Source organism: Hippopotamus amphibius, chromosome 6 (genome assembly GCF_030028045.1).
Source record: "Hippopotamus amphibius kiboko isolate mHipAmp2 chromosome 6, mHipAmp2.hap2, whole genome shotgun sequence".
Taxonomy (NCBI): Eukaryota; Metazoa; Chordata; class Mammalia; order Artiodactyla; family Hippopotamidae; genus Hippopotamus; species Hippopotamus amphibius.
Window position 1 is genome coordinate 76530654 of NC_080191.1, and position 21689 is coordinate 76552342.

At 42.1% G+C, this 21689-nt stretch overlaps 1 protein-coding gene across 1 annotated transcript in view; it reads right to left on the bottom strand.

The window, feature by feature from the left end:
* BACH2 (BTB domain and CNC homolog 2) overlaps positions 1 to 21689 on the bottom strand; it is a 260715-nt gene that overhangs the window by 138709 nt on the left and 100317 nt on the right. The window contains exon 3 of the mRNA XM_057740233.1: positions 11498 to 11646. The gene's annotated coding sequence lies outside the window, so the exon portion shown is untranslated. The remainder of the gene's footprint in view (positions 1 to 11497; positions 11647 to 21689) is intronic.

Sequence of the window (21689 nt, forward strand, 5' to 3'; positions counted from 1 at the left end):
CAATAAGACAGGCAAAGACAATGGGGACTGTGTGTGTTCATGGAGGGGACTGAGGCTGTATCTGCGATGCTAGGAACTTGTTAAGTCACCTAGAATGATTTGCTCTACCTGAAAAGCATTCTTCCATTTCGCTCAACAGAAAAAAAAAAAAAAAAAAAAGGAAAAAGCAGCACTGTCTGGATGCACTGAAAGAACCTGGGTACCATTCCAAAGAAAGAGAGGTTTTACTGGTGTAGCTGACTTGAGAAATGTCTCTGTCCCACCAGACTGATGGGTCCTAATATGAAAAATCCAGAAAATCCAATGATGATGTTCACATATGTGTTACAAATCAGAGGCTATATCCGTGACTGGGGTGGTAGTACAGACCATGAAAAGAAAAACTGGGGGAGAAAAATTTTAAAAAGCCATCCCTGCACCATGTTTTAATTTCTTAGCTTATTGGTCTCATTTATCACTTTTCGTTAGGTTCCAGGTGAGGCCATGTCAGGGTGCAGTCATAATTTCTTTTTTAATTTGACAAACAAAGAAACTGCATCCCAGGAAGGCCATGGAGGGGGTTGAAGAGTCTGGTGTGAACTCAGCATCTAATACTAAAGGTTAGCCAAAAAAATTAAGTAAAACCTACAATGATGACCTTATTATGAAATATACAATATATTTACTTAATGGAAAACTTTGGTGGGCAGAAAAACACTCCTAGAAGGGCAGGGCCACGTTTCATTAAAGAAGATAATTTGCAAAAAATAATAAAAAGGAAAAGAAGCAACAGTAATTGTTTTCTGCTTGTCAGCATCTGGTTAGCTATAGGATTGATCAGATGTGATAACAGATGTGATATTTTCTATAGGGAATTATACCACCATGGAAGCTAATTGCTCCTCAAGTTTTGCCCATTCCCACCTGAAATATTTAAAACCTTCCTTGATGACAACATTAGCACTCTCTCTTTCATAACGTACATCAGCAGGTATTGCAACGAACATGCACAGGTGCCAGAACTGAAATATCCACGTTTAAATAAAAAACAGAGGGAGAAGGTAAAAATAACTGATTATGCGGAACACAGCGCTCACCTTAAGAGGGAAGAGTGGCTTCCATGGTGCTAATTTAATGGCAAAATAAAAAACTGAGCCCCTAGAGAGGATCAGTAGCCTATGAAGAACCAAACTACCTGGTAAACGACCTATAGCCTTCCGACTGAGAAACAATGAATAATCCGCGGATCTTATGTCCATTTAATTCCAAAGTCTGTACTCCAAGCAGAGCGGGGAACCCCTCAGATGCCCTGAAATTCTCCACCACATTTGTATGACACAACAGCACAAATAAGCATCAACACCATCCTTTTACTGAACGCTGGCTGGCTTTGTGCATCACGTATGTGATCTCATTTACCCCCCACCAGCACGACCCCTGTTCCAGTTTTTAATTAAAGACATCCAGGCCTAGGAGAGGTTCAATTAATAGATCAAGGTCAACAGGTAGCCAAGCAAAGATTTGATGCTGAGTCCTCTTTCTCCCAAAGCTCTTGTCTCACTTTAACCACCCCGCCTCACCGTCTGCTGAGCTTGGAGACACCAGTGGGGAATGGGACGTGCAGTCTTCAGTGTCCAGAGGTTTCTGGAGTGACTGCCCTCTTGACTCATCTTATTTCCCACATGACATCAAACTGAAAGGCTTTAGCACACTTGCAGGCATTCTCATTCTTTGGAAATGCCACAGCCACTCAGCCAGTAGAATGGGGACAGCACCATCTTTGGGATCACAGAGGTGCAAATTTCCCTGTGAACACTAACGCCACCTCTCTTTGGCGTTTCTTATGGTCACAAACTGACGCATTACCACTTAATGTGGTTGCAGGAGACAGTCGTCCGATGAAGGGGAGTTTCTAGCTGGTTAACTGCCCCTCTGACATCTGTGTCCAGAGCAGGCCTGTGCCCGCCCCGTCCCCTCTCCCTACCACCCTATCCCCACATAAACAACAGTCTCCCAATCTCTCCACAACACTGCTAAGAAATCCTTCCCTTGCTGTTCTATGAGTCTACGAGACACAACTTTCTAACTACGAGCCCAGAAGATGGATGCTATAAAACACCATTTCAAACAAGTCCATTACTTTTCAAAAGAAGATTCAAGGATCCCATCACTATTTCTTGCAACCTTCCATCGACACAATTTGTTTATGTACGAGTTGTGTCTTTCTTCCTTTCGAAGGGGAAAATGCTGAAAAATTATCACAGGTAGACACACGGCACTCAATCCTCGCTGCCTTGTTGCTGCTGAAACAGAGACACATTTATTTCCCCAGTGCACCACTTACCAGACAGATGCAAAGATGTGGGCAGCCAGTCATCAGAATTAACAGAGTGATTGTGCTTGCACTACATATTCTGATTTGTATGAATCTTATTTTTAGCCATGCATAAAGGGCAATAAATGGAAAATCTTATTCTAACCGCTACTTTTTCTGGGCCACCCACACTGCTCCACCTACCGCACAAGTCCACAAATGTGAAGAAAAAAAAAAAAAAAAAAAAAAAAACCCAAGCCAGGCTTCGTCCTAACAAGGGATGCAAAGTGGCTAAAATATGTGACATTTTTTCCAGTTAGTGTTTGTACTTTCATTCTTTTTCTGTATCAGGACTTTCAGGGAAAACAACGTTGACTTATCTCTGGGCATTTTCAAAGACTTCACGGTGGCAGGGCAGGGAGCGCAGTGGCAAGCGTGATCCGCCAGGCACCGCCACCACCCTGTCGTGAGCCTCCTGTCAACTGGCTTCCAGCAAAGAAACGCACCCCCAAAACAGTTTTGTAAATTTGGGCCGATGATACCTACGATGTTTTGTTTTGCAACAAGGACGATGTTTTGAAAGTTCCTCAAATGAACAAAAGTGACATCAGAAATGTCAACATTTCTAGAACAGAGCAGGCTGTCAGGAATGATTTTGCCAAAGTTAGGTCAATAGCGCTTGTCCTAAACCTGCTCTCAGGGTGCCGTGGGCCAACGCTCACCAAGGCACAGCATCCCCTTGCCGTCTCCCTTTCCGTCTGTGCATTTTCACCTCTGTCTGCTCCATCCAGTCACCCCCCCAAGCCTGCAGCTCACCAAGCATGAACTCACACAGGCTCTCCCTGCCAAGCGGAGCCGCTGATGTTGAGAAACACCCACCTTGAGAGCAAATAAGAAAAAAAAAATTGAAGAAGAGGATGTTTTCTGGGGGCACAGAGGGGACAGAGATGAGAGTCTATTTTTGATTACCACCTCTTTAGACTTTTCATGAAAAGTTAAGTTATTAAGGTCCCTGGGTACCAATCCGAACACTGGTTCCTCTGAGCCCTCTGCAAAGCACAGCAGCAAGCGCACGCAGGTATGGATTAATATTTAAAAGTCAGTTCCACCAAATAATGAAGACATGAAAAGAGTCAACACTGAGAAAGGCATCTTTACCTGTATGCTTGGTCATTATCCAGAAACTAGAGGAAATGCTGTCATCCCCGGTAGCTACACGCCCTGCAGAGCTCACACCTTCTTCCGAGAGCAGTGCTGCTGAGATGGATCAGAAAATCTTTGAGGGGTTAGAGTCCACTAGCGTCAGAATCTCTGACTAGTGTTATAAAAACACGGGTAATTAAGTGTTACAAAAAAGTGGGTCACCCACGAATGAGGTACAACCACACCTCCCCACACTAGACTCCAAATGACTGTGCTCTGACAGGGTGGGAGGGGTCTGAACACAGCGAAAGCAAAACTTTTATGTGGTGAGGAGTGTTTTAGTTTTCACTGGTTTAGGTTAGAGAAAGTTAATCTCAATGTCAACTGCAAACCAACTAAACTTCTTAGCGAGTTTTTGAAGTTTTATGACAAATGCTGGCTGTTTGTGTCACGGGAAATTCAGAGACAGTGTCACAAACAGTCCAAGGGACAATCTTAGGTTTCTGTGACACGCCTGTTGCCCATGAACGGACGCCGTGACTCAGGGAAGCAAGGAGGTCAAACCGAAACTGAAGGTGGGTAACCAAGTTCTCACTGTCCATACGACGAGCAGCTCCTTCTCCAAGAAAGGATCAAAGCGCCGCAGACCACTTCCCACACTGGTACCCAACCCCGGCATTTGACACGATCATGGGCATCTTCCAAAGCATCTTTCAACTACTGTTGGAAGAAGGCAGACTATATACCTAGAATGAGCACATTCATTCATCTGTCACTCAAGAGCCACAGAAATTTTAATTCAAGCAGTGCCCGCTGCGTCCTTATTACACACAAGGACACAAAAGGGTGTGAAGGGATGCAGAGGGAAGACCCTTGAAGGACCTGCTTTTAAAGAACCGAAGTCTTATACAGAGGATGCTAAGATCCCATCACATCCAATGCCTAATATGAATCATTTTTAAAACACAAAATCTCTTCTAGCAGCTGTTTATTATATACTTTCTATTCTACCGACGTAAGGTTTGTGGGTGACATTCCCGCAACTTTTAATCTCGGTTTCCTTTCAGTGCTCAAAGCCCTTGCGAACGCTGGCTAAGAGTCAGGATTCATCTTGATCCAAGGCTGAGCTCTCTTCAAAGGGAAGCACAGAGATATTCAGCACAACACACACCACAGCCTGAACACCACATTAGAGGAATATGAAGAGAAGCTTCTTTGAAGGCGGAAGAGGATACAAAGTTGCAGGAAAACTCTCTGGTTCATAGCACAAGAAGGGCTATCTCTGAATATAAAATGAGAATTTTATTTGGCTCCATATTGTTTGGAGTATGGCTGGGGAAGGTGGGGAATCTGGCTAACCAACCTTTCCCACTTCTGCCAAATTGCCTTACAGTATTTCAATTACGAATTTTTAACTACCTAGAACACAGTCAGTTGATCTAACACGAAAACCGTCTTGGACCTCATTAAATATTTCTTTTAGGATTCCAGAGGCACACTAGAATCTTGCAGGGCCACTTAAAAATCATTTTTATTGACAGAATGCAGACATGAAAAAAAAAAATCAGCTAGCGATTTCCACTCAATAAAGACACTGGTGAGACTACAGAGGTATCTGTTCTTGCAAGAGTTGATGACCGTCATTTGAAGGAAGAAAAATAAGCAACTAGGAGATCATTGTCCTAGAAAATGATATCAAAAGCATCGTTCCTGAACGCCACCCATTTGTGGGATGGCAGCAGTCCAGGGTACTGGTTGCAAATTTGGAATTCGTTGATCAAATGAAAAAAGTCTGGAAAAATACACAAAAGTAGAAGTTAACAGGTAGGCTGTATCTGGGTAGCTGAATGAAAGGTAACTTCTTGTCTTTATTCCATTCTGCTATTTTATAAATTTTGTACAATAAACAGGTATTACTTTTATAATCAGGGAAATAGAGCTACGTCTGTTTTGATAAAAGGAAACAATTCTCTGATTCTGTTCTTTCTAGTCACTAAGAACACTTAATACATGGGATCTAGTATAGTAATCTGGGCTGGTGACAACATGGACATGAAATACAGGGAAAATCTGCTAGAAACAACAGATTATAGCTTCTAGTTAAGCATGACACGGACTCTTAAGAATCCTGCTACCTTGCAGAACTTTGCAAATACTGTTCTTCCTCACCGTGACCATGGTCTGGGCGCTCTCCAGCTGCACCAGAGCTCCACGTGCCAGGGGCCTCACAGTGATCAGTTTAATGGGGGTGTCCTTGGAAGAGGGTGGCTATCCCTTGGGTTAAATCACAACTCAGCTAGAGCTGTCACTTCATTAGTACAGGCATACCCAAAAAAGGGCATACAAATAATTTCTAAAAAGCAACAGACTGGAAATTATTAGAGTAAGTTGACAAACTATCTGTACTACAACTGACATCACTTGGTGAGCAGCTTTACCAAATGTATGGCTGAGTTAATCTGGAAACTCACAGGGATACTTTTTGAAATTTTGGACCTGTATATTACCGCACTGGTCACATCACCTCCATCTGTACCATTAGTATATACCCAGAGGATGAAAATTAATGTTGATGATGTCTTGAGCAGAACATAATTGCGAAACAATATGTTATACATTATCACATAGTCTTTAAAAAAAAAACAACAGAATTGACTCCAAAACCATGTCAATGGTTACCCAATGACAATAAGAGTTAAATACATATGTTCATGAAATTATTTTATATACCATTCTTATCATTAACATCACAACTTTTAGAGTGCTTCCAAACATAACAAACAGAATGAATGTAAACAGAACATCTGAGATTTAAATTCTGGCACTGGAAAGGTGGTAAAAGCCAAAATTTGCATGGTTCCTTAAGAATAAGAATGAACGCTGTATTTTCTTATCCTAAGTCAACATCTCTAAATTATTATCAAGGCATGAAAACAGGTACAATAAAACCTCAGTTAACTAGACTATTCGAAGACAGGAAGTTTTTTTGGCTTGTTTCAATTTTCTGGTGAATCGATAGACAGCGAGAAAATGCTTTTCGTTGAAAATCTTTCCAAAACAGTTTCTTTTCCTAATTTTAAAGGATGTAGCCATTCTCAGTGATTCAGCAGGTCAGTGTCACCAGCTACAAACATCCTCCTGAGTATATTCTCTACCTTGACTAAACCAAAGCTATCTTGTTTTCTGAATCTTTATCACCAAAAAAGGGAAGTGGGATGTGTGCGGTAGGGTGGGGTGTGGGGTGTGGGAGGGGGTGGGGTGGCATGCGGGTGGGAAGTACAGGGAAGCCTAGTTACTTCAGGGTTCTGGTTACTCGGGTTCCAGGTAGCTGAGCCATCACTACATAGGAATTCAGTGTCTGGAACCAGGCATGTCTGCTTCTTGGAGCCAGGAGAGCCGGCCAGAGAGCCCCCAACGGTTGGTCTTTGTTGGTTTTCTCTACGTCATGTGTTTCTCTCTGGGTGACTGTTGCGGGGACTCTGTGTCAGGGTGTCTGTCCAAAAATCCTGATCTCTGAACTCCGGGGGCTGAATTTGTTTTGGTTAGAGTCTATATCCACGTCGTTTCAACTCAAGCGTAGGGTGCCGGTAGCTACATGTGGTGTCAGAGATGAATAAGCACTCACTTCTCCTCTCTCTTAGACCTTGCTCACCTGGATTTGCTTTTCTACAAAAACCTTTAATTCCAGTTTTTTGATAGCTTCACAGCTCCCTACGGCAACTGACTCCAAAACTTTTGTTCCTATGCCCTGTTCTCCATCACCTAAGTGAAAAGCATGGAGAGTTTGTTTTTAAGCAGGTCTGGAAAGTCTGGGGTGAAAACGAAGGACTGATTTATATTTATTGTACTTCAACTTTGATGATCTTATGTCGCCTCTTTTTTGGTTATATCTTTTCCTTGAGCCAAATACAGACATACATGCATGTGTATACAATATGCATGTACATGTATATAATGCACACACCTGCATGCTCACATATACAAATGATTTTGATGTCTTAAGGGGGAACTGGGATAATTTAGGACAGAGGTTTTGCGCTCTATGAAACGTCGGATCTCATGCACTGCTCTTCAGGAATTACAATCCCTGGTCAGACCTAAGGGCAGGGCCTGAAAGGAGTAAAGTGAAACAGTAAAGGAGCAAGGTAGTAAAGTAAAGGAGACCTGAGGAAAACATGGCTACTAGGCCCCATGAGAATTCACTGATCGTTCTCCAAGGCCAGCTTTCTAGAAACATAGGTTAAAAAGCAAAATCCCCCCCAGGGCTTCCCTGATGGTGCAGTGGTTAAGAATCCGCCTGCCAATGCAGGGGACACGGGTTCGATCCCTGGGCCGGGAAGATCCCACATGCCATGGAGCAATTAAGCCCATGCACCACAACTACTGAGCCTGTGCTCTAGAGTCCACAAGCCACAACTATTGAGCCCATGTACCACAACTACTGAAGCCCGCACGCCTAGAGCCTGTGCTCTGCAGCAAGAGAAGCCACCGCAATAAGCCTGTGCACCACAATGAAGAGTAGCCCCTGCTCACCACAACTAGAGAAAGTCCGTGAGCAGCAAAGAAGACCCAAAGCAGCCACTAAATAAATAAATAAATAAAATTTTTTTTTTTAAAGAAAAAATCTCCCCCACCAAAGTAGGGCCCAGATGGACTAACTTAGTGGGTTCAATCCTGCATATTCCTCACAGGTCTGCAGGTCATCATACAATTGTTTTGTGATTTATGGGTACGGTAATGCCCAATATTACAGAGATTTGCTGATGCGGGATAAATTGGACTTCACTGGCAGAATGTCAAACAGGCATTACAATTAGAAGTCCTGTTGCACGAGAACTATTTGCAACTAATTTTCTCTCCAAGTTTTTGTGTTCTACTAGACTTCAATCTGTGGCAAGTCTATATTCCCTGGTCCCTGCCTCCATGTCTGCCTCCACTGCTAAGACCTGGTACCCGCCACTGCTGTGCACGCATTCGGGGGTCCGGTACACGGACTCATTTATGAATACGCAATTCACGTGAACTGCAGCAGCCCCCACGACAGGAGCACGAGGGGTACGCATCCCCTCCATCACAGTGAGGCAGCTTTCCTGCGTGTGTAAATGGCATTTTGGAAGAGATGACGGTTATTGATGGCACATTTCCCTGGGGCCTTCTGACAAATATGTCCTTGTCCTGATAGGAAACCCATTCCTAAGACTGAAGTCTAACATTCCACAGGTCCCTTACCTGTGCCCAAAGGGTGCCGGGGAAGTGTCAGGGCTGAGGGAGGTGTGAGGGACACAGCCACCCATGCTTCCTCCGCCCTCCCAAACTGCAGCACCCCTGTTAAGCACTACTAGGTTATTCTTCCCAGCATTCTTGGAAGGAAAGTGAGCTCTGGTATTCAGCTTTTTTAGAACATAACATTTACCACTTCAATCATGTTTAAGAGTACAGTTCAGTGGCATGAAGTACAGTCACATGACTGTGCAACCATCACCACCACCCACCGCCAGAGCCTTTTTATCTTCCCAGAGCGAATCTCTGTGCCCAGCAAACGCTAACTTCCCTCTCCCTTTTATTCCTAGCCCCTGACAACCACCCTTCTACTCTCTGACTGTGACTTTGACGAGTCTAGGTACCTCCTATAAGTGGTTTCATACAATATTTCTGATTTTGTGTCTGGCTTTTTCACTCGGTATCTTCCTGTTCCATCTGTGTTGAAGCATGTGTCCCAATTTCATATTTTTAAGACTGAATGATATTCCACTGTATGTATACAGCACATTTTCTTTATCCATTCATTGTTTTTCTTAGATTTGTAGTGGGGTATAGTTGATTTATGTTGTCATCCATCATCACTGATAGAAACTTGAGTTGCTTCCACCTTTGGGCGATGGTCAATAACGTTGTATGAACACAGGTGTACAAATACCTGTTCAAGACCCTGCTCTCACTTCTTTTAGGTATATACCCAAAAGCGGAACTGCGGGATCATTTGGTCCTTCTATGTTTCATTTTTTGAGGTATGCAGTTTTTTTTTTAAGTTATTAAACTTCATGTTTTAGTGCAGTTTTAGGTTGACAGCAAAAACTGAAGGGAAAGCACAGAGAGGTCCCATATACCCCTAGTCTCCACATGCATATTTTTATAGAGATGCACTAAAGGCACTTGGTGCCTTGAGTGCTTCACCCAAGGCTGCAGGGAGAGATCCAGGCAGGTGGCGCCAGGCCGGCAGGAGTTTGCAGCTCCACGTCACCAGGGGTGTCACAGCAGCCTTCCACCTGCACTGGCCCGTAGCTGTTAAACTCACTGACGTCAAAGGTCACCCACCAGGAAAACCTGAAGTGTAAACGTGGACACTCACAGATGCCGAAGCAGGACAGCAGGAGGGGGATTTAGGAACATTTGATCCAACCCATTGTGTTTACTTCATGGTGAAGATGAAACTTCCCAGAATGCTGTGCAGAATAACCAATGAGTGCTTGACAGAGATGTTACAGTTTGTAAGGGTAGAGTGATAACAGGTAATTACATCGCTCACAACTCTGCCTGCCCTAATACCAACCCTGTTACCCTTTGGGCAGCCCCCAGAAGACAGCTCTGGATTAATGCCTTTTAGAACTCTTCCATAACCTCTTGCTTTTTTGGTCTTGTCTGATTTTGTGATTTTTATTTTAAACACATGCACTTAAATCTATCTCCAGGATTTTTGGCTCTGTTAACGTTTAGGCAATGGATAACGCTCCTTCATGACATATCTGCTTGGGAATTGCTTTATTAAAAGTGATTCTTCTCAATTTCAGAGAGTTATAATAAAAGAACTGCAAGCCCTAAGTGCTAGTTTGGATAACATTTACCATATCCAAGTAAAATGTTATAAATCACCATGCTTATCCACAGATTCAAAATGCCCAGAAACTTCTCAAACGTTTCCTGCACAGCATCACTCAGACGACTGTTACACTCACATTGACTCAGTGAAACACAAGAAAACATGTTGCTTAAAACTCCTACACTGAAAGCTCAGAACCATCAAAAGGCATATAGACTCACAGGCACATGTGTATATTTGCAAGTATGCTCCCATATACCCAAGTGTGCATTTGTTGAGCTAAACTCTTCAACTTTATCCTATTAACATGGAATAAGTTGTTCTTGTCCTCGGCACAGAGACCACTGGCTTGTTCCAAAGCTAACACAGTAACATGTTGGTCTTCCAAATATGTCAGTCCTGAGAAGTTAAAACCCCACAAAACCCTGGACTTGTTGGCCTGGACTATTTATGAGAGGTGTGCCTTCCTTCCCATAGGTGTTTTGTAAATCAAGTCACATTGAAAGGTATGAGAGAAAGGATCACACTGGGATGATTCACTGTGAAAGAGAACAATATATTTCCCAACCCAGGAGAAAAAAAGATTTTGCCTTTTGAGTCTATCTAAAAGCATGATGAGGACACCTGCGAAAGGACTGTAGCTGTCATTTTAGCCTGTTAACAGCACTGTTAGTCACCCCTGTTGAAAGCCAAGGGCAAAGAGGTGGCTGGTACTCACACCTCTAGAGTCAAGCTGGCATAGAATAATGATATGTACTTGGATGGTCTTTCAAAGATGACGGTGCTGAGAAGACCTTAACATTCTCTTTTCTGAGAGACGAGTCCATGTATTAAGTAAAACACTAATATCATAATTTAGTGACGTTTCATATACTTTTCCACCTTTATAATTCCTCCTTTCAGTCACACTTGAGTTCAAGCAGTGATTCTCAAAGTGTGGCCCCTGGACCAGCTGCATCAGCATCATCTGGAAACTTGTTAGAAAACCAATTCCCAGTCCCCCCAAGATCTCCTGAATCTGATAGTCTGGGCATGAGGCCCAGCAAGCTAAACTTTAACAAGCCCTCCAGGTGATTCTGAAGCAAGCTGATGTGTAAGATCCACTGAGTCAGGGAACCACTAATATGCAGATTCTAAGCCCGCTCCCTTCCTCAATTATAATTCTCAAGACACCGTGTTATCATCATCTTAGAAAATTCATAGCCTTGTTTGGTTGGAGGAAAGAAACCTTAGTCAAAACTTACATGTAATTTTTCCAGGTCCCGTGCTGGCTTTGAGTCTTAGGATGCAGGGAACTGGGCGAAGGGAGAGAAGAGAAGGCCACAGCAATCCATTCAGACATGGACCCCAAAGCTTTGTGGGGCACCCTTGTGACAGGTCAGCGAGTGTCCACCTGATCAGGGAGGAAGACTGACCATTAGCAGAGGAAACCTTACATGTTAACGTCGTCCCCCCTCTCCTGCTATCCTGCTACGCCCCAACCCTTCCCCTGCTCTCATGACCTCTAACTTACTGTATCTCTGGACCAGCCCACCTAAACAGAACATGATATAATAATCCAGGTATCAACGCCGAGGCTCGCCCCAGGTGGAAGCACAGCCCTTACCGGGTGCTCTCCTGAACCCCAAAGCAGCTTGGACACAGGTCAATGTCCAAACAGTTATCTCTCTATTTCAACTCATGAGTGTTTCCTTTCAACAAATCACAACACCTTGGTTCAAAAGACATGTGGGGACTTCCCTGGTGGTGCAGTGTTAAGAATCTACCTGCCAATGCAGGGGACACGGGTTCCATCCTTGGTCTGGGAAGATCCCACATGCTGTGGAGCAACTAAGCCCGTGTGCCACAACTTCTGAGCCTGTACTCTAGAGCCTGCAAGCCACAACTACTGAGCGTGCGTGCCACAACTACCAAAGCCCGTGCGCCTAGAGCCTGTGCTCTTCAACAAGAGAAGCCACCGCAATGAGGAGCCTGAGCACTGCAATGAAGAGTAGCCCCTGCTCGCCGCAACTAGAGAAAGCCTGCATGCAGCAGCAAAGACCCAACACAGCCAAAAATAAATAAATAAATGAATGAATGAATGAATGAATAAATAAATAATAAAATAAATCTTAAAAAAAAGACACATGGCTGTATTAACAAGATGATACAGGACGCAAATGATAAATTTGAGAATTCTGATTGAAATGAGATGATTCTCTGATGCCTTGAGTATGTTTTCTTAAAAATTAACAACTTATTCTTTTCCTGAGGATAAATTAATACATGCTTATTGTAGAACGTCTGAAAAATTCACGGAAAAGAATAAAGAAAAAATAAACATCAGCTGTAATCTTGACACTGATAAATCATTCATGATATTTTGTTGTATAGATCCATGACCCCTTAAAGGAAACTCCTGGGCCAGATACACTTCAGAGTTCAGAACTGCTTGGGTGTTAGAGAGTGTTATGATGCTAAACTATCATTTATTACATGATGTCCCATCAGAATCTGGAGCAGCACCCCATAATCAAACACATTAAATATCTCTGCAGCAAAATTGATGCATATTCTTATTTAGTCAGGTGAAATAGAGCCTCACCTTAGTTTAGGTCAGATGTTTCTATCAAAGAAGCCACCAAGAGACCTTTGTGATTTCTGAACCAAAAAGATTCAGAATTGGGGATAAGGGGTCGTGGACCAGTATTCCTTTCAGATACACAAAACCAGTCAGTTTTGTTTCTACTTTTAAATTCAATATTATGTGAATGTGAGCATTTCCCCAAGTTATTAAAAATTCTTCAGAAACATGCTTTTCAACGTTTATGTAACATTTCACCCCGTAGAAAAGGGTTTTGTTTATTTCATTATTTCTCTCGTTTTTGGAATTATCAGTACACATTGTTTTCTTTTCTTTGGTTATTGCAAATAACACTTTGAAAGATGTATCTGAATATCAGATTGCTTGAATTTCTGAGCATTTTCCTTGGTAGATTCCTAGAAAAAGAATTATGGGTCAAATAAGCTTTATGGGTCTTGATGACTTTTCAGAAAAGCTGCACCAATGCACACTCCTGCCACAGCACAAGTGTTTGGTTAATTTGTTTAATTACCCACTTTATCGTAGACACAAGAAATACACTTGCCCCTCGCACATCTTAACGAAATTCTAATCAGGGACAACCACACTCAGATTATATTTTTGTTCTTCTTACACAGAAGACAGTAAAGAGCTCACTGTTTTTCACATAACAAGGGAGAAATGGGAATAAGGTGAGTTTACCATCAAGCTGCCCTCATTAGATCAGACTGAGTCAGATCCCGGCAAGGGAGAAGCTGCCCCTTGTCGGTGGGGTCCTCCCTTGCAGAAGGGTGTGGGGGAGTATGGAAGTAATTCACATGCCATCATGAGAAGAGAAAACGATCAGTTTCATTTGTGGGCTGATAAATTCTGTCTCTGGGCAACTGAGACCTTGTGTTTCCCTTCCATTCGGTGTTTTCCTATTTTGTGGACATGTGGCTGCCCCCCTGTATGGCCATCAGAGCTGAGCAGAAAGAGACGTGAAGACAAAATCAGATCAGATAACGGCCAACCCTCCTGAGTGCTTACGATGTGTCAACTCTGGTGCCGGGTGCCCTGCACACATTATCTCATGAAATGCTGAGTGTGCTGGTACAGAAACCAGTGGCGGGGAAGTGTGAGAGTATGTGCACACTCATCAATACCCCTTCTACCCCAGTAAGGCTGGAGGAATTGAAGGTTTGCAATCTCAAAGATCTCTTCAAGCCTAGTGTCTTGAATGACTCCAAGATAATCCAAAGACTCAGTGACTCCAAGTCTGGCTATAAATCACGAATGTTACCTTTACACCGTTTTTTTTTTTGTTTGTTTGTTTTGGTTTTTTTTGTTTTTTTTAGTTAGCACCGCCAATAGTATCTGCACGAAGCAGGGACAATGGCATAAAGAAAATCCAAGAAAATTCTAGATAATCGTAAACACTTCGAAAGGTCCTATACGGACAGGAGGGAGGTTGTATCCCAGAGGACAACTGAGAGTTGAGAGTCTATTATATTGAACACAAAACAGGGAATAAATACATAGTGAAGAATGAAGACACATATACAATATATACTTTAAAAGCAACCAAACCCACACACACACTCTTTCCAAACATGACTACAAATTAGTAATGCTAAATCAGGGTTCACAACCCCAAGTTCCTTTCCATGTCTAGCTTTTTCTAATAAATTTTCTCTCTTTCCTTTATATGTTTAACCTTACAGGGTAACTGATGTACAGAAGGACACAATTTTCATACACTAATAAAAGAAAATTGAAAAGAGATTTTTTTAAGGTCTTTATTGGAATATAATTGCTTTACACTCTTGTACCAGCTTTTGAGGTACACGAAAGTGAATCAGCTGTGAAAAGAGATTTTTTATTATATGGAATGAAATAACCCCCCTCTTTCCCTTATCTAGAAAGTTAGTTTCTGCATAGTTTAGTATACACTATAAAATGGCTACAGTTCATAGAGAGCAAAAGAGAGGGGGAAAATAAATTGAATTTTATCTTGGGAGTGAGTTAAATTTATCTTCCCAACAACCTTCTCTAAAACTAAGGGGAGTTTCTATCAAATCTATCAAAAGACTAAAGATGTATCAAGAAGTGGACCATTTCTTCTGTGGCTTCTCTTTATACTGCAAATAGCCTCCTATTTTTGCAATCTTTGAGATTGCAAAAGAGAATTAGGTGTTAAGTGGGTGGAATGACTTCTAAGTGATTTTTCTTTGCCTCGCCCTGGTATTTGGTTAATTTCCTAAGTACATCAGGCCTATAGGATGTATAGGGTGTAAAAATAAGGTGGTGACAGAGGAAATGACCACTCACCCTCAAAGAAAGAACATATTTTGTTTTTTCCCAAGGGTCTAATTACTTGGGGAGAGGGGAATAAAAAAATAAACTACCGCTAATAACAGAAATGGTTACCAGAAACTCTTTAGCTACTCAAACTGCACAACTAGCATTTTAAAAAGCTAATTACAAATTTGGATTCTCTCATTTAAAAAATATACCTCGAAGCAGCCCGTTTCTGTTTTAATGCTGAACCAAAGTCTGCAATTGGCACATTATCAAAGTAAAAAAAAAAAAAGCATTGCCTGAACAAAATTACACTTTCAGTGTCACCAAATCTTGAACTGCAAAATACCACAAGCTAAAAACTAGTAATGCCATGTGGTTATGTTATCTTACATTTACAAGAGAGTTTACAGTTTCCTAAGCCCTAAGAGACTTAGACTGTGGCCACTCACAGTAGCTTTGCTATCAAGGGCAGGTCATTCACTGCCTCTGAGCCCAACACCTTTCACAGGTTCCTGTGAGGATCAAATGAGAACACAGATAAGAGAGTTTCTGCAAAGTCTTAAGATATAACATAAAATGCTGGGTGTCATTTTTCTTTCTAATACATCTTAATTGGAGTATAATTGCTTTACAATGTTGTGTTAGTTCTGCTGTACAACAAAGTGAATAAGCTATACTTATACATATATCCCCATATCCCCTCCCTCTTGAGCCACCCTCCCTCTCTCCCCATCCCACCCCTCTAGGTCATCCCAAAGCACCAAGCTGATCTCCCTGTGCTGTGCAGCAGCTTCCCCCAGCTATCTAGTATTCTTTTTACTAACAGCTTTGTGAGGCATAAAGATATGAATCCCCACTTCACAGTTAAGGAAACTGATGACAGCAAGACAGAGCAAAAAAAAAAAAAAAAAAAAAAAAAAAACCGAGTTAGGAGAGTTTCATGTCTGAAATGGCCACAAACTAGCTGAGTGACTCTCTGCACTTGATTTCTTCAGTAAAATGAGGGACTTGGATGAGATGCTTTTAAAAGGCTTCTTGAGACTCACGGTTCTGTGACCTGGGACTTGACCATGGTGGTGACGGGGCAGCCTTAACAACGACTCTTAGGAAGCAGTCTCTCCTGGAGGCCAAGGTCAGCACTCACCAATCTGCAGTGCTGGGGCAGGGTCCTTGAGCAGCCTCCCCGCCGGCCACGGGCTAGGCATTAACTAACTCATTTTGCTGGATTAAGAGAAGATTTGGGGCATCCCAGGCCAATAGCCAGGGCCTCTGGGGGCACAGGAAGGAGGTCCTGGAAGAGCTTGAAACAGCAGCTCTTTAGTAACTGGTACAATTATTTCACTATTTTAACAACTATGTGTAGCCAAATAGGTGTAGACCCCTGGAATGTCAGTCTGGCTAACAGCCCCACCATTGTTGGGCTGTCGGTTTCAAAGAGATGGCCACCTCTGCCGGCCACCCACCTTTCCTGACTGAGTTCCTACAGTGCTGGAGGACAGACCTGAAAGGGTTACTTTTTGTAGTACGAGTGCACACTGGGGTCACATGGGAATCTCACTTCTAAAGGACCGGGGCCACCAACTTCTGTTTCTACTAATGATATTCTACCAGGCTATCTCACACAACGTCCTGTAGTGAGGAAAACGTTCAGTATCTGTGCTGTCCAAAATGGTAGCCGCCAGCCACGTGTGGCAATGGAGAACTTAAAATGTTGCTAGTGAGGCTGAAGAATGGACTTTTTAATTTTAATCAATTTAAATGAACGTATGTTTATATCGGCACATGTGGTTAGTGGGTACCTTACTGAACGATGCGGCTCTAGCCTGCCTCACGTGCGAGTCTTCTTGGCTGTACTTTGCACCCCACAAGCTCATAGGACCGTACATGACCATCCCTTCAACAAGCATTTACTAACCTCCTCCTGGGTGCTGGGCACCATTCAGGTGTCTCAAAACGACGGTGAATAAGATTGCCACGGACACTTCCTGCCCTTATGGTGTTTCCCAGCTACACTGACTGCCAAAGACCTCACAAAATCTTGAAGTGGTTCACCAGGCTGCTCTTAGGAAAAGCTAGGTTATGCGCTATGGTAACGCTACACTAAGCATGAAAGCACTGCTTTTTCGTTTCTTCATATTTACTGTTAGGGAAGCTGGGGGAAAGTTCAAAAAAAAAGAGAGAGCTGAATGGTTACTATTCATTCACTTACAAGTAAAGTAACATATCCCAGATAAGGGGAATGATCTGTAAGTAATTCCCTCTTGCACAAACTTAAATTTACGTAAGAGAAAAAGTCAGTGGGACCTACATTCTTAAGCTAAGAAAAAGTAAATGGTATTCAATTACAGCAACAGTCATAAAAAAGTACAAGTGGGTCTCCAGCTGCAAGCAGTGGGCAAAGGAACGTTTATACCAATTAGTTGTGAAATGATCAGGTTTTCTACAAGGTACTTCTTGTAATAAGTAAGGCTGATTGCATTCTTTATCCCTACAACTCAACTCTTAGCTAAGATTTTCACAGTGGCTTGAATGGGATTTGATAAGAAAAGCCCTCTTTGCTTTTCCCCAGGAAACTACAGGTGGAGGTATTTTTATCTGCATCACAAATTGAACACCAGTAACATTATTTCTAAGAAACACAAAAATAGCTTGGTTGAATGGTTTTCCAGTTTCCAATATTGCTTCCTGTGTCCTCCTGTTGTCAGTTCTCTCCTATCCTGATCACCTCTTCCTACCTTACTGGGGTTTAGCTTGATAATAAGAAAACAAGACCAAATACTCAGAATTGTTTTATGCTCCTGTTTGAACCTGAATCCAGGTTTGCCAAAGTTTAAGAGGACAGGGACGTCACGCTCTGGGATACAGTATTTCTAAGCTAATTCCCTGCATTGTATTTATATTATTTCACTGGAGGCGAAAGAGCCATCAAGCAAAATAACTTGATTTTGCTCAGCAGCCCAATGAGGTTGTACTTGGATGACACCACTGAGCCAATCTGACTTTCGAGCTTCAAAATGCCACTCTGGTCCCTCTGTGCAAAGTCACACTATTGGTTTTTAGGGCTAATAAATAACTCTTGCACATCTACACAGACATACATACACACACTCCACTACTTTTCCCCTCTAGATTGAGTAGAAAGAGAAATTACAGTGGTCACAAAACAAAATGAGAGTTCAGCATTCAGTTCTAAAATTACAAACTGCATTTCGAGACTACCATCTGCTGGAAAAGGTCAACTCTCAAATGTTCTGCTGGTCCCATGCTGTATAAAAATATTACTAAAAACTTGGTGACAGCTTTAGCAATAAACATGCTAACTTGTGAGTGGCCCTGGAGTCCTTATTCATATTCAGAAACACTAAATTGAGTAGTCACCCAGCATTTTATGACCAGAGGGGTTTAAAAAGAAAGGGGTCCATTGACGTTAATTTTTTGGAAACTACATAGATGAGGTTTTTTTTTTTTTTTTTTTTTTAATCTACATTTCAAACAGAATTTCAACAGTCACTTGTATGAGGCAGAAGACCTTTGAATCATAGATCTTGTGGCTTCTGTGTTTTGCTCTACTGGCATGGGGAGTTGATGTAAGGAAATGTGCTTTTTCTGCTGCAACAGAGAAAGAACTGGGGAGCAGCCCTTTCAGACAGGATGGAGAAAATTAATTAAGATAAAACATTTCTGAAAGTTTCCACTTACACATTGCAGATGCTGGGACCAAGTTACTCTAGCTGGAGAACTCCAGCTAGAAAATTCACTTCTTTGATACTCAAGGTATTTACGTTCCCAAAATACAATGGGGAGCTTGTTCAGATTCCTACCCCTCTCTAAGAGGATGGTGCAATCAGAACAACTTGCCATTGACACTTCTGAAAAGAAGCTAAAAAGAAACAAGTGCTGAAAATACACAACCTGATACCAAAGGGGAAAGGAGGGGAGGGATAAATTAGGAGGTTGAGATTAACACACACACACTACTATATAGAAGATAGATAACCAACCAGGACCTACCGTATAGCACAAGGAACTATACTCAATATCTTGTAATAACCTATAAGGGAAAAGAATCTGAAAAGAATATAGCTGAATCTCTTTGCTGTACACCTGAAACTATCAACATTATAAATCAACTATACTTCAATAAAAAAATACACAACCTGAAATAATTTGGGGGTTTCTGTAGACTTTATAATATAAAAAAATGGAATCCTGGTCTGTTTTTATGCATAGTAATAATAATACTTTCCATTGACTCAAAACTTCCACATGCCAGGAACTTTGCTAGAAATTTTCGGGTATTATTAGCCAACCTGGTGGATGAGAGAACCATGGCTCAGAGAGGCAACATGTGCTTTGCCGAAGGTCACATTAGAGGAGAAGAGAGGGGATGAGGTGTAATCTGTATGCATGCCCGTCTAACTCCGAAGGCCACCCCTTTCCTATGCAACACTGCCATCCACTACACTTTGGGGAGACTACACTCCTCTCCCCAAAGGAAACATGACCAGCTTTTCCATGTGCTACCAGTAAAATGTCAAAGTAAAGTGACAAAGCTGCAGGTCCCTCAGCAATTTAATTATTTGTGCAAAAAGAATTTATTAGCTTGTTAGCACGAAAATGGTTATATTTCATGAAGCATATTAGAATTAAAAATTTTTTTCTATTGCAGCTTCTTAAAAATACTATCAGATATCTTATTTAAAAATGACCCAGATCTTTCTCTCCAGATGAATTATAAGCACAGGAGACCTGTCCTCTGTGATGAGACACAGCAGTGAAAACATTATATCTGGTATCTCTCTCTGGGTCCCAATCTTTGAAGAGCATCGCCACCCTGGCAATGCCCAAACAGAAAATACCCGAAGCAGATTCTGATGTGGGCATTTAGGGCTCATGTACCATGTTTTCCATCCTTGGGTCAAAGACCATCCATGAAATCAGGCAGTCAGTGACTAAGTTCATCTGCAGGAGTGAAGGTGGGGGTGTGTGTAGGGGCTGCCTGTCAACTTAGGAAAGGGCAGTGTTTTGAGAACTCGGATGGGCATCAAGGAAACCACAAATAAAACGAAAAGACAACTCACAGAATGGGAGAAAATATTTGCAAATGATGTGACTAACAAGGGGTTAATAACCAAAATTTACAAACAGCTCATGCAGCTCTCTCTCTATACATATAAATAAATATATATATATATAACACAACCCAATCAAAAAATGGACAGAAGACGTACATAGACATTTTCCCAAAGAAGATATACAGATGGCCAAGAGACACATGAAAAGATGCTCAACATTGCTAATTATTAGAGAAATGCAAATCAAAAGTGCAATGAGATATCACCTCACACCACTCAGAATGGCCATAAAGAAAAAGTCTACAAAAAATAACTCCTGGAGAGGGTGTGGGGAAAGGGAGGTGGGAATGTAAATTGGTGCAGCCACTATGGAGAACTGTGTGGATGTTCCTTAAAAAAAAAAAACACTAAAAAGAGGTACCATATGATCCAGCAATCCCACTCCTGGACATATATCTGGAGAAAATCATGGTTTGAAAGGATATGTGCACCCCAATGTCCATTGCAGCGCTATTTACAATAGTCAAGACATGGAAGCAACCTAAACGTCCACCGGCAGAGGAATGGATAAAGAAGATGTGGCACATATATACAATGGAATATTACTTAGCCATTGAAAAGAACGAAATAATGCCATTTGCAGCAACATGGATGGACACAGAGATTATCATACTAAGTGATGTAAGTCAGACAGAGACAAATATCATACAATATTGCTTATATGTGGAATCTAAAAAAACGATACAAATGAACTTATTCACAAAACAGAAAAAGACTCACAGACTTAGAAAACAAACTTATGATTACCAAAGGGGAAAGGTGGGGTGAGGGATAAATTAGCAGTTTGGGATTGACATATACACACTGCTATACAGAAAACAGATAACCAACAGAGACCTACTGTATGGCACAGGGAACTCTCCTCAGTATTCTGTAATAACCTAAATGGGAACAGAATTTGAAAAAGAATAGATACATGCATACGTATATAACTGAATCACTTTGCTTGTACACCTGAAACTAACACAACACTGTGAGCCAACTACACTCCAATATAAAATAAAAATTTAAAGAAAAAATAATGCCTTGACTCTTCCCAGGTTCAACACTTGGTCGGGGCTCTTGAGGACTCTGCCTCTTTCACCTGATCTGAGACCTTTGCTTCTGCCTGTGCTGCATCTATCAGCCGGAAAAACTTGCAAATTCCTCCCCTGTGTGGGGAGCTGCATACGCCTGTCAGCCTCATCTGCAGGGGCAGGCACCCCTTGACTTCCAGATTGCACGGGTGTGGGTGCCAAGCGGGTCTCACGCAAGGCAAGGTGCCTCTGGGTCATCCCCACGTGAGGCTGGTGGGGTCCACACACAGCTGATTGCTGCAGCAGGGGAGAGGGCTGCAAGTCTCGCCGAGGACCTTGAAGACAGATAAAGGCACGTGGTGTTTAAGATAGGTGTGATGCACCCTTTCAGGAAAAGGCATTACCCTTGACCCAGCTATTCCAGCCAAAAACGTTTGAT